Source organism: Mus caroli, unplaced genomic scaffold (assembly GCF_978045245.1).
Source record: "Mus caroli unplaced genomic scaffold, Mus_caroli_1 scaffold_15, whole genome shotgun sequence".
NCBI classification, from domain to species: Eukaryota; Metazoa; Chordata; class Mammalia; order Rodentia; family Muridae; genus Mus; species Mus caroli.
In genome coordinates, this window is record NW_028227270.1 from 98,350,108 (window position 1) to 98,368,933 (window position 18,826).

The 18,826-nt window shown below is 38.3% G+C and overlaps 1 pseudogene; it reads left to right on the top strand.

The window, feature by feature from the left end:
- Positions 1-13,877: 13,877 nt before the first annotated feature.
- LOC110287874 (vomeronasal type-1 receptor 4-like) lies at positions 13,878-16,490 on the top strand (annotated as a pseudogene).
- The last annotated feature ends 2,336 nt before the right edge of the window (positions 16,491-18,826 follow it).

An 18,826-nucleotide genomic window follows, 5' to 3' on the forward strand; every position in this document is an offset into this window, starting at 1 on the left:
TTTGTGAATGAGTTACCTCACTCAGGATGATATCCTCCAGATCCATCCATTTGCCTAAGAATTTCATAAATTCGTTGTTTTTAATAGCTGAGTTGTTCTCCACTGTGTAAATGTACATTTCCTGTATCCGTTCCTCTGTTGAGAGACATCTGGGTTATTCCAGCTTCTAGCTATTATAAATAAGGCTGCTATGAACATAGTGGAGCATGTGTTCTTATTACCAGTTGGAACATCTTCTGGATATATGCCCAGGAGAGGTATTGCAGGATCCTCTGGTAGTACTATGTCCAATTTTCTGAGGAACTGCCAGACTGATTTCCAGAGTGGTTGTACAAGCTTACAATCCCACAAACAATGGAGGAGTGTTCCTCATTGTCCACATCCTTGCCAGTATCTGCTGTCCCCTGAATTTTTGATCTTACCCATTCTGACTGGTGTGAAGTGGAATCTCAGGGTTGTTTTGATTTGCATTTCCCTGATGATTAAGGATGCTGAACATTTTTTCAGTTGCTTCTCAGCCATTTGTTATTCCTCAGTTGAGAATTCTTTGTTTAGCTCTGAGCCCAATGTTTTAAGGTGGTTATTTGATTTTCTGGAGTCCACCTTCTTGAGTTCTTTATATATATTGGATATTAGTCCCCCATCTGATTTAGGATTGGTAAAGATCCTTTCCCAATCTGTTGGTGGTCTTTTTATCTTATTGATGGTGTCTTTTGCCTTACAGAAACTTTGCAATTTTATGAGGTACCATTTGTTGATTCTCCATCTTACTGCACAAGCCATTGCTGTTCTATTCAGGAATTTTCGCCCGGTGCCCATATCTTTGAGGCTTTTCTCCATTTTCTCCTCTATAAGTTTCACTGTCTCTGGTGTCTTCTTGATGCACTTCGATTTGACCTTAGTACAAGGAGATAGGAATGGATCATTCACATTCTTCTACATGATACCTACCAGTTGTGCCAGCACCATTTGTTGAAAATGCTGTCTTTCTTCCACTGGATGGTTTTAGCTCCCTTGTCAAAGATCAAGTGACCATAGGTGTGTGGGTTCATTTTGGGGTCTTCAATTTTATTCCATTGGTCTACTTGTCTGTCGCTATACCAGTACCATGCAGTTTTTATCACAATTGCTCTGTAGTATAGCTTTGGGTCAGGCATGGTGATTCCACCAGAAGTTCTTTTATCCTTGAGAAGAGTGTTTGCTATCCTAGGTTTTTTGTTATTCCAGATGAATTTGCAAATTTCCCTTTATATTTCATTGAAGAATTGAATTGGAATTTTGATGGGGATTGCATTGAATCTGTAGATTGCTTTTGAAAGACCCACAACATGAGGACTCCCCCCAGTTCTGACTCAGGAGAGGTGACACCCCAAATCACCCACAAGAAAAGGTCTTGCTGCAAACTGCAAGGGGATTTTTTTATTCAAGAGCGCTCTCAGGCCCACGGTCATACACCACACAAGGGTAGAGGACCGTGGCACCTCAAGTAGCTGGGTAAGGGGGTATTTAAAGGAAGAAACCACAACTCAAGGAAGTGGGGAAGGGCATTGTTGGAAAATACCAAAGATACCAGTTAAGAGTCCCAAGGAAGTGCAAAGTCACAAGAGTTGCAAGGAATACCTGGTAATTGTGCAGGTTATCTCTCAAGACAGTTTCTAAGAGCCCCTAACAATAGTACATTTGAACCCAGGAAGCGGGTGGGTAGAGGAATGTCACTATCTGTTTTATGATTAGCATACCTTGGAGCAATGAGTCACAGAGGTCACATTCCCAAGCCTGGGCCTAAAGGCCTAGAATTTTGTTTTTATGTTATACTTTCACTTTTGGCAAGATAGCCATTTATACTATAATAATCCTGCCAATCAATGAGCATGGGAGATCTTTCCATCTTATGAGATCTTTTTTAATTTCTTTCTTCAGAGGCTTGAAGTTCTTATCATACAGATCTTTCACTTCCTTAGTTAGAGTCACGCCAAGGTATTTTATATATTTTTGTGACTATTGTGAAAGGTGTTGCTTTCCTAGTTTCTTTCTCAGCCTATTTATCCCCTGTGTAGAGAAAGGCAATTGACTTGTTTGAGATAATTTTATATCCAGCTACTTCACTGAAGCTGTTTATCAGGTTTAGGAGTTCTCTGGAGGAAGTTTTAGGGTCACTTATATATACTATCATATCACCTGCAAAAACTGATATTTTGACTTCTTCCTTTCCAATTTGTATCCTCCTGATCTCCTTTTGTTGTCGAATTGCTCTGACTAGGTCTTCAAGTACTATGTTGAATAGGTAGTGAGAAAGTGCGCAGCCTTGTCTAGTCCTTGATTTTAGTGGGATTGCTTCCAGCTTCTCACCATTTACTTTGATGTTGGCTACTGGTTTGCTGTAGATTGATTTTATCATGTTTAGGTATGGGCCTTGAATTCCTGATCTTCCCAAGACTTTTATCATGAATGGGTGTTGGATTTTGTCAAATGCTTTCTCAGCAGGTAAGGAGATGATCATGTGGTTTTTGTCTTTGAGTGTGTTTATATAGTGGATTATATTGATGGATTTCTGTATATTAAACCATTCCTGTATCCGTGGAATGAAACCTACTTGGTCAGGATGGATGATTGTTTTTATGTGTTCTTAGATTCAGTTAGCTTGAAATTTAGTGAGTATTTTTGCATTGATACTCATGAGGGAAATTGGTCTGAAGTTCTCTATCTTTGTCAGGTCTTTCTGTGGTTTAGGTATCAGAGTAATTGTGGCTTCATTGAATGAATTGGGTAGAGTACCTCCTGCTTCTATTTCATGGATAGTTTCTGAAGAACTAGAATAAGAACTTCTTTGAAGGTCTGATAGAACTCTGCACTAAACCCATCTGGTCCTTGGTTTTTTTTTTTTTTTTTTGGTTGGGAGACCATTAATGACTGCTTCTATTTCTTTAGGGGATCTAGGACTGTTTAGAGCATTTACCCCATCCTGAAATAACTTTGGTGCCTGGTATCTGTTTAGAAATTTGTCCATTTCATCCAGGATCTCCAGTTTTGTTGAGTATAGCCTTTTGTAGAAGGATCTGATGGTGATTTGGATTTCTTCAGGATCTGTTGTTATGTCTCCCTTTTCATTTCTGATTCTGTTAATTAGGATGCTGACCCTGTGCCCTCTAGTGAGTCTGGCTAAGGGTTTATCTATTTTTTTGATTTTCTCAAAGAAACAGCTCCTCATTTGTTTGATTCTTTGAATAGTTCTTCTTGTTTCCACTTGGTTGATTTTACCCATAAGTTTGATTATTTCCTGCCATCTACTTCTCTTGGGTGAATTTGCTTCCTTTTGTTCTAGAGCTTTTAGATGTGTTTTCAAGATGCTAGTGTGTGCTCTGTCTAGTTTCTTTTTGGAGGCACTCAGAGCTATGAATTTTCCTCTTATAAATGCTTTCATTGTACCTATAAGTTTGGGTATGTTGTGGCTTAATTTTCATTAAACTCTAGAAAGTCTTTAATTTCTTTCTTTATTCCTTCTTTGACCAAGGTATCATTGAGTAATGTGTTGTTCAGTTTCCATGAAAATGTTGGCTTTCTATTATTTATGTTGTTATTGTATATCAGCCTCAGTCCATGGTGGTCTGGTAGGATGCATGGGACAATTTCAATATTTTTGTATCTGTTGAGGCCTGTTTTGTGACCAATTATATGGTCAATTTTGGAGAAGATAACATGAGGTGCTGAGAAGAAGGTATATCCTTATGTTTTAGGATAAAATGTTCTGTAAATATCTGTTAAATCCATTTGTTTCATATATTCTATTAGTTTCACTGTGTCTCTGTTTAGTTTCTGTTTCCACAATCTGTCCATTGATGAAAGTGGTGTATAGAAGTCTTCCACTATTATTGTTTGAGGTGCAATATGTGCTTTGAGCTTTACTAAAGTGTCTTTAATGAAAGTGGCTGCCCTTGCATTTAGAGCATAGATATTCAGAATTAATAGTTCCTCTTGGAGGATTTTACCTTTGATGAGTATGAAGTGCCCATGCTTGTCTTTTTTGATAACTTAGGGTTGGAAGTCGATTTTAGTCAATATTAGAATGGCTACTCCAGCTTGTTTTTTCAGACCATTTGCTTGGAAATTTGTTTTCCAGCCTTTCACTCTGAGGTAGTGTCTGTCTTTTTCCCTGAGATGGATTTCCTGTAAGCAGCAGAATGTTGGGTCCTGTTTGTGTAGCCAGTCTGTTAGTCTATGTCTTTTTATTGGGGAATTGAGTCCATTGATGTTAAGAGCTATTAAGGAAAAGTAATTGTTGCTTCCTATTATTTTTGTTGTTAGAGTTGGCATTCTATTCTTGTGGAGTCTTCTTTTAGGTTTGTTGAAGGATTACTTTTTTGCTTTTTCTAGGGCGTAGTTTCTGCCCTTGTATTTTTGTTTTGTTTTGTTTTTGTTTTTGTTTTTTTCTGTTATTATCCTTTGAAGGGCTGGATTCATGGAAAGATATTGTGTGAATTTGGTTTTGTCATGGAATACTTTTGTTTCTCCATCTATGGTAATTGAGAGTTTTGCTGGGTATAGTAGCCTGGGCTGGCATTTGTGTTCTTTTAGTGTCTGTATAACATTTGTTTAGGATCTTTTGGCTTTCATAGTCTCTGGTGAAAAGTCTGGTGTAATTCTAATAGGCCTGTCTTTATCTGTTACTTGACCTTTTTCCCTTACTGCTTTTAATATTCTGTGTTTATTTAGTGCATTTGTTGTTCTGATTATTATGTGTCGGGAGGAATTTCTTTTCTGGTCCAGTCTATTTGGAGTTCTGTAGGCTTCTTGTATGTTCATGGGCATCTCTTTCTTTAGGTTTGGGAAGTTTTCTTCTATAATTTTGTTGAAGATATTTGCTGGCCCTTTAAGTTGAAAATCTTCATTGTCATCTACTCCTATTATGTAGGTTTTGTCTTCTCAATTTGTCCTGGATTTCCTGAATGTTTTGACTTAGGATCTTTTTGCATTTTGCATTTTCTTTTTTTAAAATATTTTTATTAGGTATTTTCCTCATTTACATTTCCAATGCTATCCCAAAAGTCCCCCATACCCTCCCCCCCCCCACTTTCCTACCCACCCACTTCCACTTTTTGGCCCTGGTGTTCTCCTGTACTGGGGCATATAAAGTTTGCAAATCCAATGGGCCTCTCTTTCCAGTGATGGCCGACTAGGCCATCTTTTGATACATATGCAGCTAGAGTCAAGAGCTCCGGGGTACTGGTTAGTTCATAATATTGTTCCACCATAATAATGATCCCTTTAGCTCCTTTGGTACTTTCTCTAGCTCCTCCATTGGGGGCCCTGTGATCCATCCAATAGCTGACTGTGAACATCCACTTCTATGTTTTCTAGGCCCTGGCATATTCTCACAATAGATAGGTATATCTGTGTTCATGTTCTCTATAGAATCTTCTACACCTGAGATTCTCTCTCCATCTCTTGTATTCTGTTGCTGATGCTCACATCTATGGTTCCAAATTATTTTCCTAGGGTTTCTATCTCCAGCGTTGCCTCACTTTGGGTATTCTTTATTGTGTCTACTTCTCCTTTTAGGTCTTGTATGGTTTTGTTCAATTCCATCACCTGTTTGGTTGTGTTTTCCTGTTTTTCTTTAAGGATTTGTACCTCTTTAGCAGTGTTCTCCTCATTTCTTTAAGTGATTTTTTAAAGTTGTTCTTGATGTCCTCTACCATCATCATGAAATATCCTTTTAAATCCAGGTCTAGCTTTTAGGGTTTGTTGGGGTATCCAGGACTCGCTGAGGTGGGAGTGCTGGGTTTTGATGAAGGTGAGTGGTCTTGGTTTCTGTTAGTAAGATGCCTTTAGCCATATGGTAATCTCTGAAGTTAGTTGTTATAGTTGTCTCTATATGAAAAAAATAAAAGAATACAGCAACAAAAACAGAATCCCAACTTTAACAACAAAAATCACAGGAAATAACAATTACTTTTCTTTGATTTCTCTTAACATCAATGGACTCAATAAAAAGATATAGTATAATAGATTTGCTACACAAACAAGACCCAACATTTTGCTGCTTAGAAGAAACCCACCTCAGGGACAAAGACAGACACTACCTCAGAGTAAAAGGCTGGAAAATAATTTTCCAAGTAAATGATCTGAAGAAACAACCTGGAATAGCTATTTTAGTATCAAATAAATTTGACTTCCAACCCAAAGTTATCAAAAAAGACAAGCATGGGCACTTCATACTCATCAAAGTTAAAATCTACCAAGACTAACTCTCATTTCTAAATATCTAAGCTCCAAATGCAAGGGCAGCCACATTCAATAAAGAAACTTTAATAAAGCTCAAAGCACAAATTGCACCGCACACAATAATTGTGGGAAACTTCAACACCTCACTCTCATCATTGGACAGATCCTGGAAAGAAAAATTAAACAGAGACACATGGACATTAACCAAAGTTATTAAACAAATAGATTTAACATTATCTACAGAACATTTTATCCTAAAACAAAAGGATATAACTTCTTCTAAGCACCTCATGGTACCTTCTCCAAAACTGACCATATAAACGGTCACAAAACAGACCTTAACAGGTACATAAGTATTGAAATTATCCAATGCATTCTATCTGATCACCATGGACTAAGGCTTATCTTCAATAACAGCATAAATAATTGAAAGCCCATATTTTCATGGAAACTGAACAACACTCTACTCAATGATACCTTGGTCAAGGATGAAATAAAGAAAGAAAATAAAGACTTTTAGAGTTTAATGAAAATGAAGCCACAACATACCCAAACTTATGGGACACAATGAAAGCAGTCCTAAGAGGAATATTCATACCCCTGAGTGCCTCCAAAAAGAAACTAGTGAGAGAGAGAGAGCATACACTAGCAGTCTCACAGCACACCTAGAAGCTCTAGAACGAAAGGAAGCAAATTCACCCAAGAGGAGTAGATGGCAGAAAATAATCAAACTCAGGGCTGAAATCAATCAAGTGGAAACAAAAAGAACTCTTCAAAGAATCAACCATACCAGGAGCTCATTCTTTGAGAAAAATCAACAAGATAGATAAACCCTTACCCAGACTAACTAGAGGGCACAGCACAGTATCCATATAACAAAATCAGAAATGAAAAAGGAGACATAACAAAAGATCCTGAGGAAATCCAAAACATCATCAGATCCTACTACACAAGGCTATAGTCAACAAAACTGGAAAACCTGGATGAAATGAACAACTTCCTAGACAGATACCAGGTACCAAAGTTAAATCAAGATCAGATTAATGATCTAAACAATCCCATTTCCCCTAAGGAAATAGAAGCAGTCATTAATAGTCTCCTAAACCAAAAACCAAAAACCAAAAACCAAAAACCAAAAACCAAAAACCAAAAACCAAAAACCAAAAACCAAAACAAAACACCCCAAGACCACATGGGTTTAGTGCAGCATTCTATTGGACCTTCAAAGAAGACCTCATTCCAACCCTCCTCAAACTATTTCAAAAATAGGAACAGAAGGTATTTTAGCCAATTCATTCCATGAATCCACAATTACTCTGATACCTAAACCACATAAAGATCCAACAAAAAAAGAGAACTTCAAACCAACTTCCCTTATGAATATCGATGCAAAAATACTCAATAAAATCCTCACAAACTGAATCCAAGAACACATCAAAATGATCATCCATCATTACCAAGTAGGCTTCATCCCAGGGATGCAGGGATGGTTTAATATATGGAAATCCATCAACATAATCCACTATATAAACTAACTCAAAGACAAAAATCACTTGATAATCTCGTTAGATGCTGAGAAAGCATTTGACAAAATCCAACACCCCCATCAACATAATCCACTATATAAACTAACTCAAAGACAAAAATCAATTGATAATCTCGTTAGATGCTGAGAAAGCATTTGACAAAATCCAACACCCCATCATAATAAAAGTAATGAAAGGTCAGGAATTCAAGGCCCATACCTAAAAATAATAAAAGCAATATACAGCAAACCAGTAGCCAACATCAAAGTAAATGGAGAGAAACCTGAAGCAATCCCACTAATATTAGGGACTAGCGAAGGCTTTCCACTTTCACCCTACCTATTCAACATTGTACTTGAAGTCCTAGCCAGAGCAATTCGACAACAAAAGGAGATCAAGGGGATTCAAATTGGAAAGGAAGAAGTCAAAATATCACTATTTGCCAATGGTACAATAGTGTATATACAATTGACACTAAAAATTCCACCAGAGAACTCCTAAACCTGATAAACAGCTTCAGTGCAGTTGCTGGATATAAAATTAACTCAAACAAATCAGTGGCCTTTCTCTACACAAAGCATAAACAGGATGAGAAAGAAATTAGGGAAACAACACCTTTCACAATAGTCACAAAAATATAGAAAATATCTTGGTATGAGTCTAACTAAGGAAGTGAAAGGCCTGTATGATAAGAACTTCAAGTCTCTGAAGAAAGAAATTGAAGAAGACCTCAGAAGATGGAAAGATCTCCCATGCTCATGGATTGGCAGGATTACTATAGTAAAAATACCTATCCTGCGGAAAGCAATCTACAGATTCAATGCAATCCCCATCAAAATTCCAACTCAATTCTTCACTGAGTTAGAAAGGGCAATTTGCATAATCATGTGGAATTACAAAAAATGTAGGATAGCAAAAACTATTCTCAACAATAAAAGAACCTCTCAGGGAATCACCATGCCCGACCTCAAGCTATACTACAGAGCAATTGCTATAAAAACTGCATGGTACTAGTACAGGGACAGACAGGTAGATCAATGAAATAGAATTGAAAACCTAGAAATAAACCCCCACACCTATGGTTATTTGATCTTTGATAAGGGAGCTAAAACCATCCAGTGGAAAAAGGACAACAAATGGTGCTGTCACAACTGGCAGTTATCATATCTATCATATCATATATCCATTCTTATCTCCTTGTACAAAGCTCAAGTCTAAGTGGATCAAAGAACTCCACATAAAACCAGAGACACTGAAATTTATAGAGGAGAAAGTGGGGGAACTCCTTGAAGATATGGGCATAGGGGAAAAATTATTGAATAGAACAACAATGGCCTAGGTGTAAAATCTAGAATCAACAAATGGGACCTCATAAAATTGTAAAGCTTCTGTAGGGTAAAAGATACTGTCAACAAGACAAAAAGTCTACCAACAAATTGGGAAAGAATTTTTACCAATTATAAATCTGATAGGGGATTAATATCCAATATATACAAAGAGGTCAAAAAGCTGAACTCCAGAAATACCCATGGAAGGAGTGTAGATCCAAAGTTTGGAGCTAAGACGAAAGGATGGACCATCCAGAGACTGCCCCTCCCGAGGGTCCATCCCATAATCAGCCACCAAATTCAGACACTATTCCATATTCCAGCAAAATTTTGATGAGAGGTCCCTGATATAGCTGTCTCATATGAGGCTATGCCAGTGCCTGGCAAATACAGAAGTGGATGCTCATAGTCATCTATAGAATGGAACACAGGGCCCCCAATGGGGGGAGCTAGAGAAAGTACCCAAGGATCTGAAGGAGTCTGCAATCCTATAGGTGGAACAACTATATGAACTAATCAGTATCTCCAGAGCTCGTGTCTCTAGTTGCATATGTAGCATAAGTAGGCCTAATTGGCCATCACTGGGAAGAGAGGCCCCTTGTTCTTGCAAACTTTATATGCTCCAGTACAGGGGAATGCCAGGGTCAAGAAGTGGGAAAGAGTAGGTAGGGGAGCATGGCAGGGGGAGGGTATAGGGGACTTTTGGGATAGCATTTGAAATGAAAATGAAGAAATTATCTAATAAAATTTGAAGAAAAAAGAAAAATACATTTTATGGATGAACTGAGGGCATGAGGGTACAGGAACAGGAGGATTGAGTTGAAAGGGAAATGGGGTAGAAGGACAGAGTGTGGTGATAGATAGCTAGAGTGTTTGGGAGAGATGTGGAAATCAAGATCAGTGGTAACTTCCTGGTATCTATGAAGGTGATACTAATGTGGACTCCTAGTAAAGGGGGGTAATAAGTGTGAAATAGCCATCTATTGTAGCCAGGTGAGGTGCCCAGTGTTCAAACTGGGCTGTATTCAGTTGAGTTGTTTGCTAAGCATGTCCTACAAAAATATCCCAAAACTCTTGTGGCTAATAAGACAAAGGGGTACTCCCTGAAAACTGATATCAGGGCCCCATTTGCCAAGAACAACACACACACAACTCACTGCACATGGAGACATTGAGCTGGTGTGTGCATGGAGCCTTTTCCCCTATATTCTAGAATCTTTGGTGTGGGATTATACTTTTATAGGTTTCAGAGAGAAAAACATGGCCATCAACTCAACCACATAAACTATGACCTACAATGTGTCCTGCATGAAAAAATGTGTCAGAGTACTGGTAACATAAAAAGTATGGGAAAAGCCAATCAATGTCCAATGTTACTTAAGGCCCTACTCCAAGAGTAAGGAACTCATACCAAACACTGTTCATGCGACAAATAATCAGAAAATATATTGCCCATAATTTTAGGGAAAAACAAAGAACTACTGATCTTAAACAAAGAATCTATGAACTGACTCCTAATAATATTCTTCTATAGTCATAGATCACTGTGCTATCCAGTCATCATCAGAGAGGTTTCCTCCAGTAGCAGATAGAACAGATGCAGAGACCCACAGGCAGAAAGGGAGTCTATCTGGTTGATCCCCATCATATCCCTCCCCTCAGAGTACAGGGAATGTTTTAGAAGAGGAGACAGAAAGAAAGTAAGAGCCAGAGAGGATGGAGAGCCTCTGAAGAACAATGGCCTCTGAATCAACTCAGCAAGGATCATATGAGCTCACAGAGACTGAATCAGCAAGCACAGAACCACAATGAGTATCCACAGGTCCTCTGGGGATTCAGGAAGCTCAGTACACAGAACTTGGCTAGCTGTTCATTTTCTCACCTCACATCCTTCCTCTCAAAATAATTAAACCCCAATTAATCTGGAAATAACTTCTGAGCAAAGCAGATGTCATAACTGAGGGAGAGAGGGAAGCTGTACTTCAGGGACTAAGGCTCTGCAGTGGCCTTCCTTCCCCTGATACTGTGACAACATGAAACCTGATGTCCGAAATACCTGATGGCATCTAAGAGCCCCACAGATCCAGACAGTACAAATATGACCTGGCAAGTGTCACTTTCCCAGAGCGGCTCCAGAGCCTGTCTGCACCACAGAGGTCCAGGAGAGTACATGAAGGTAAGATCTTAGATGCCCTCAGCTGTGTCATGGATTCATTAAAGTTGACTGTCTCTCTCTGACCAATCCAAGGAGTAGTTGAGAGGCTCTGTGAGCCTTGGGTCCTTGACTTTCCTTCTGACCCTGACAAGGCTGGTCCTGTGTCCAGAGAGATCAAAGGATATGAGTTGTAGGAGATAAAAAAATGCTGAGGCATTGCTGTCCATCCACAGGGTGGAGTCAGGACAGAGCTCTCAGTGGAGCTGTGCCTAAGGTTACCTCCTTACAGTTTTTAAAGAAATCAGAAAGATTGAGACGATTTTCAGATGTCTATAAAAAATTGCAGACAATAATGAATCACATAGATATTATCAGCACTAGCGAGACCCTCAACTTAAGTCATTGTATGTCTGCAGCATGTGGAGAACTATAAACCACAAAGTGTATCATTTATCTTGAGAATTCCTGCTATAAGGATCCAGGCTGTGAACTAGCACATACTAAAACAGCTCACCTTAACTTTATTCCACAACTAAACAGCAAAGAGCAACAATCTTTTTTTTGTTTTGTTTGATTGTTTGCTTACATACTTTTAGAAAATCAGAATGGATATAATCTGCCTCAGGCTTTTGGGAGTTAAGCTCATCATGAGCTCATCCATCTATCTAAAGACAAATCAATCTTGTCTTCTAAATTAATTTCCTTAAATATTTCCCAAATAATGTGGGTGATGAGTCAGCTCTTTCCTCTGAGAGTCCACTTAGGTGGAAATGAATCACTTACTAGAATTGCCAGAGGCTTGTCTTATGTGTGACTTAAAGTTTGGAAACAGGAATAGAAGACTTGAAATGGAAGATTTACCAGGAAAACTAGCATTAAACAGAAAATGTTAATATTTTCCACCAAGACTTGAAGTTATTGATTGCAGCAATTTTCTACAGACTTGAGTCTTTGATAGAACAGTTAAAGATTTCGTTAAATTCAATAACAAATGCTGATGAGCTTCCTATTAATGTCCAGAGCATTATTCATTATCTGCAGATTTTAGGATGGATTTATTATTTCTAAGATTCCCTGCTACAAGCAACAATTAGCTGTTGTTCAGAGGGGTATTTGAAAGGCAATAACTTATATTTTTAGAGTCTTGAAGCCACCTGGGACAAAACCTGGAAACAAGGCTAGATTCCTACATGTTCCATATGAGATCGTGAGAATAAAGACATTTAAGGCAATCCTGTGAATTGGTCAACCCTGTCAAAAGCTGTTCATAAATCCTCGAGGAAAGAGAATGCAGTTCCAAATTATGAATATTAACATCCTGCTGAGATCTAAGTCCTAAAATCATTATGGACTAGTGTAGAACAAAACAGCCTGCCTGACAAACAGGTTGGAAAAGAAACAGAAGGAGAAGCAGACTGTAAAACAAGCTGACATAACTGCTGCTTGCACAGCCCCACAAAGGCAAATACCACCATGACCTCTTAGATGGGAGAGTCCCAGCTCATAATGGTATGACCCAGCCCACTGTGCTGCATGCAGCCATATTGAGAATTCATAATTTAAAATCTTTGGTTACCTCAAGGCAGCATCTAACAACTCATTTGTCCCCTTCTGCCATCTTTCTCATCAGCAACAGCTCATCCATGAGTGTTCATGCTCCTTTAGAAGTCCTGAGGTCCTTCATTGGGGTCAGAAATACTCTAGATCATACAATGGGATCACAGCACCCTCGTACTCACTCTCCTAGGAAGCATCCCAGGGTTCTAGAGAGCACAGTCCCTGGCTGCAACCTGGTGGTTACATGAATTATTCACATAAGAGTCTTTCAGGACATCTGATGATGATTCATCTTTAACTGTGGGGCTTTATCTGTAAAGTTTACAAAACTTGGCTTGACACTGAGGACTGTATTAAAAAATATCTAGTAAACCTTCACACTGAGGGAAATCACATAATGGTCACTATAAAAACTTAACATACTAAGATGTATAAATTGAAATTATAAAGCTTTGAAGTCAAATGCCATTCTAAAAAATGTACTATTCAAGATGAAGATAAGAAAGGGATATCAAACAAGTGAAGAAAGATGTGGAAGGTAAAGTTACTAAATGTTAGAGATGATACAGACACTGAGCAGCAGGATTTCTCAGCGTCTACATGTGATGTGGGGAAGGATTTGGGAATTGGGTTAAAAAATCAGAAGGAATAGAATGAGAAACAGAGGAAAAAGTTTTGGTAAAGGGAACTCGGGATAAATTCAACTATGGTGAGTGACATCAAGGACAATATGTGCATGCAGACATAAGGACACACACACACACACTCTCTGACAAACACACACACACACACACACAGAGAGAGAGAGAGAGAGAGAGAGAGAGAGAAACATGAACAAGATCATTTTGCTAATGTAAAGCTCAAAAGTATTTCTTTTAAATTTTAGATTAAATACCAGCTACCAAACTCCCCTTTCTGCACACTCAAAATATCCTAGAGACTGCAAGAAGAGGGACAAGTTTCAGGGACCTAACCTGCAACATTACATGTCTCTGTCCCAGCTTTGTGAACTCCACAAAATGTTCTGTCCAGACTCATGTCTAGAACTACAGCAGATTCCTTCAAAAAGTGGATACATCCTGGATACAAGTTTTTCTACCTAGGAAGGAAAAATGTTTTTGAATTATATTAATAAAATAATTTCTCTCTTTATGACTGTGTTTGGCACTCTGGGGAACATGTCTGTTTCTGTGAATTATATGTTCAGTTGGTGGGGAAGCCCTGAGAAGAAATCCATACACCTTATTCTGATCCACATGGCTTTTACCAACATCCTAATACTTCTTGCAAAAGGATTGCCAAAGACTATTTTAGCCTTTGGTTTGAGAAACTTCCTAGATGACATAGGGTGTAAGATCATTGTTTACCTAGAGAGGGTGGCACGGGGCCTCTCCATCTGCACCAGCAGTCTCCTCACTGTGGTCCAGGCCATCATTATTAGTCCTAGAGGATCTGGATGGAGGAAGCTCAAGCCAAAGTCTGCATGGCACATCCTTCCATTCTTCTCATTCTTTTGGATACTCAATGCTTTAATCAGTACAAACCTAATTCATTCCATTAAAAGTGCAAGTCTGAATATATCACAACATATAAATGATGACAATTATTGCTATTTCATGCTAGAAAATGAGAAAATAAAATGGATTGTTCTCCCTCTCATGGTCCTGAGAGATGCAGTGTTTCAGGGTGCCATGGGAGGGGCCAGTGGCTACATGGTATTTCTTCTCCACAAGCATCACCAGCATGTCCTCTACCTTCTCAACTCCAATCTCCTCTACAGAACTCCCCCTGAGCTGAGAGCTGCTCAAAGTGTCCTCCTTCTGATGCTCTGTTTTGTTTTCTTCTACTGGACAGACTGTGCCTTTTCTCTAATTATAAGCATCTCTTCAAGGGACAATAACCTGATGCTAAATACTCGAGATTTTTTGACCCTTGGTTATGCAACTTTTAGCCCCTTTGTTCTGATTCACAGGGATGGGCTTCTGGTTAAATTTTGGCATGCTCAGTGGGAGAAATTGAGAAAATGTCTCTGATTTATATGTCCAAAAACGTCAAGGAATTCTCTGTTCTACAGTACTGTGTGTAAGACAAAGCCCACAAAGCAGTTTAAGCATACATTTATCTTCAGACACTCTTCCTATTGTTTCACAGCCTGGAGCTGAGAGAGAAAGAACTTGGCAAATTACAGTGATATAGATATCTCATTCTCCATTTGCCATGCTTTTGAATGGAATTTTTTATACCTTCCTATACTTTTATTAATGTATTGTGTATGAATAGTTTGTCTTCATTTATAACTGTGTAACACAGTCACTCTGTGCTGGAAGAGGCTTGAGCAGATCATCAGCATCCAGTGACTGACTGAAGTTACAGGGATTGTTCTAAATCAGTATTTGGTTGCTAGAAATGAACCTGGCTTCTCTGGAAGACCAGACAAAGCTCCAGCATTGAGAAAATGGGTCTAACAAGGATTTGTAAAACTGGTTTTACTACTATGAAGATTTTGTAAATTTTATCAAAATTTATAGTGCTCTGATCATGTTAGTCCAAGAAATTCCATAGCTTGTACTAGACAATGTGCTTTCTAAATATTAATGCCATAATGGTATTTTGGACTTCAAAGTGTCTGCTATGTATCCAACCATAGAAAATATCTTATAGAATTATGTAAGATTTATATGTACTGTAAATTCAGTCAATAGAAGCCAAATGTACCAGTCATAGAAGTTAAATGCCCTGAATCACTTCATTGGTGTTATATTTGTGAAAGTTCTTTGCAGGTATAAACACTAGATATCTGAAGTAAATTAGATAACAAATACACAGTACAGTTTTATGTTATACTCAAGTATGGTTACTATGTTGACTTAAAAGTGTGTTTTTGTATCTTTCAAAATGAACCAATAAGTGTGACTGAAGCCAAGCAAGCCTACTTTGCAGCTGCCCTTTTTTTACTGCCCAGGTGCTCTCCATAGCTCTGTGCAGCTCTGTAGCACAAAGGAGTTCTGGAAGGATCTGACTCTACATATATGTAAATGAAAATTCACTGCTTATGTACTTAAATTGGATCCATACAGTAAGATAGTGACATGTTTCTAAGAATCTGATGAACACATTCTGAAACATTGATATAATTATTGACCATGAACTTTTTTAATCATTAGAGGCAAGTTTTTATCTTATTTTTAAAACCTTTCTGTTATATCTGACAGGAAACACTGGGAGATGCCTGGATCTACTTTACAATGATGATCACTATTTACAATTTGCTTGGTGGCACAGTATATACAAAACAATTTGTTACTGGTGTGTACTATATTGTGCTACAGATTATTAAATAGCTTTTTTTCTAATTATATTAATGTATCTGTGTGAGTATATGTCACATTTGTACAGGTGTCCTTACAGACCTGAGGAGAGCATTTGGTCACTAGGAATTAGACCTACAAGCTGTCGTGTATCCTATGATGTGGGTGTAGGGTAAGGAATCAGAGTCCTCTGCAAGACAAGCAAGTCTCTTCATCATTCCCCCATGTCCTTGTCTGATGTAAATGTGACTTGTCCATAGGTAACATCCACTGCTTCTCTTAGTCTCATAGCTCTTCTGTTAGAGCTTTTTTTCTAGAGTCTGTCACAAAGGACCAGACACAGACAAAACAAACACCTTCTAAGTCAATCTATTTAATTTGACTCAAAAGAAGTGATGTAAAAACAGAGAAGAGGTGAAGAAAGATGTGTTTAATCTGAGTGATGGAGTGTTTGTTCAACATTAGGAATAGACAGGGGGCTGGAGAGGTGACTCAGTGAGTAAAATCACCTGCTGACACCCAGAGAGTCTGATCTGTCTCTGAAGAAGAAAACTGACTTCCACATGCTGTCCTCTGACCTCCACAGGCATGATGAGATGCTCACATGGACACACACACACTGAGACATACAAAATAAATTTTAAATTTAATTTTAAAAATTGAAAAACTGGTAGACAGTAGATGTATAATTGTTGAGACAGCATAAGCAAGTTTGGCCTGGACTCTGGGTGGCACATAAAGTTATTTTTAATTTCTCTGTAAAAGTTAGAATAGATTGGAAAACAATAAGATAATATCTTGATCAGAAAATAAATTTAAACTTTTAATACATAATTAAAATTAGTTACAAATCTAAATACATAGCAGATAGTGAAGGGATTCTGGAAATGGAATTAAACTAAGTTCCTCTGATACCTTACCAGAGATTTGGCAATTGGATTAGTATAAACATCTCCTCAAAGTTTTATAAATTCTATATGCTGGACACATTATCTGTCGCTAGCATGAACTTGCGAGACATTATGTTAAATATAATTGTTTGGTTTCAGACACTGGAACAAAGGATTGAGGTGCATATTTTACATACCAATGCAGACCTGGTCTCAAGGTTCTCCCAGAATCCCCCAGTGCATACCTGGTATGCTCTAACCACAACCCTGAATTTTTCAACCGAGGAGCTGGGTTGTCCCCAGAGGGTCTTCCCTATATAATCCAGACATTTTTGTTTCTCTCTTTACTTTCTCTGCAGGCTTGCATATTTTCTTTCTTTCTTTCTTTCTTTCTTTCTTTCTTTCTTTCTTTCTTTCTTTCTTTCTTTCTTTCTTTCTTCTTCTTATTTTTTTAATTAGGTACTTACTTCATTTACATTTCCAATGTAATTTTGCTACCCCAAAAGTCCCTCAAACCCTCCCTCTGTCCACTCCCACTTTTTGGCCCTGGTATTCCACTGTACTGAGGCATATAAAGTTTGCAAGACCTCTCTTTCCACTGATGGCCAAATAGGTCATCTTCTGATACATATGCAGCTATAGACACGAGCTGCGGGGGGTACTGGTTAGTTCATATTGTTGTTCCACCTATAGGGTTGCAGACCCCTTTAGCTCCTTGGTTACTTTCTCTAGCTCCTCCATTGGGGGACCTGTGATCAATCCAATAGCTGACTGTGAGCATCCATTTCTGTGTTTGCTAGGCCCAAGAATAGCCTCACAAGAGACAGCTATATCAGGGTCCTTTCAGCAAAATCTTACTAGTGTGTGCAATGGTGTCAGCGTTTGGGAGCTGATTATGGGATAGATCCCCAGGTATGGCAGTCTCTAGATGGTCATCCTTTCGTCTCAGCTCCAATCTTTGTCTCTGTAACTCCTTCCATGGGTGTTTTGTGGCCAATTCTAAGAAGGAGCAAAGTGTCCACACTTTCATCTTTGTTCTTCTTGAGTTTCATGTGTTTTGCAAATTGTATCTTGTATCTTGGGTATACTAAGTTTCTGGGCTAATATCCACTTATTAGTGAGTACATATCATGTGAGTTCTTTTGTGATTGGATTACCTCACTCAGGATGATACCCTCCAGGTCCATCCATTTGCCTATGAATTTCATAAATTCATTCTTTTTAATAGCTGAGTAGTACTCCATTGTGTAAATGTACCACATTTTCTGTATCCATTCCTCTGTTGAGGGGCATCTGGGTTCTTTCCAGCTTCTGGCTATTACAAATAAGACTGCTATGAACATAGTTGAGCATGTGTCTAGTGATAGAATATTAAAAGCAATAAGGGAAATAGGTCAAGTAACATATAAAGGCAGGTCTATTAGAATTACACCAAACTTTTCACCAGAGACTATGAAAGCCAGAAGATCCTGGACAGATGTTATACAGACACTAAGAGAACACAAATGCCAGCCCAGGCTACTATACCCAGCCAAACTTTCAATTACCATATATGGGGAAACCAAAGTATTCCAGGACAAACCAAATCCACACATTATCTTTCCATGAATCCATCCCTTCAAAGGATAATAACAGAAAAAACAATACAAGGATGGAAGCCACATCCTAGAAAAAGCAAGAAAGTAATCCTTCAACGAACCTAAAAGAAGACAGCTACAAGAACAGAATGCCATCTCTAACAACAACAAAAAAACAGGAAGCCAGATTTACCTTTCCTTAATATCTCTTAATATCAATGGACTCAATTCCCCAATAAGAAGACATAGACTAACAGACTGGC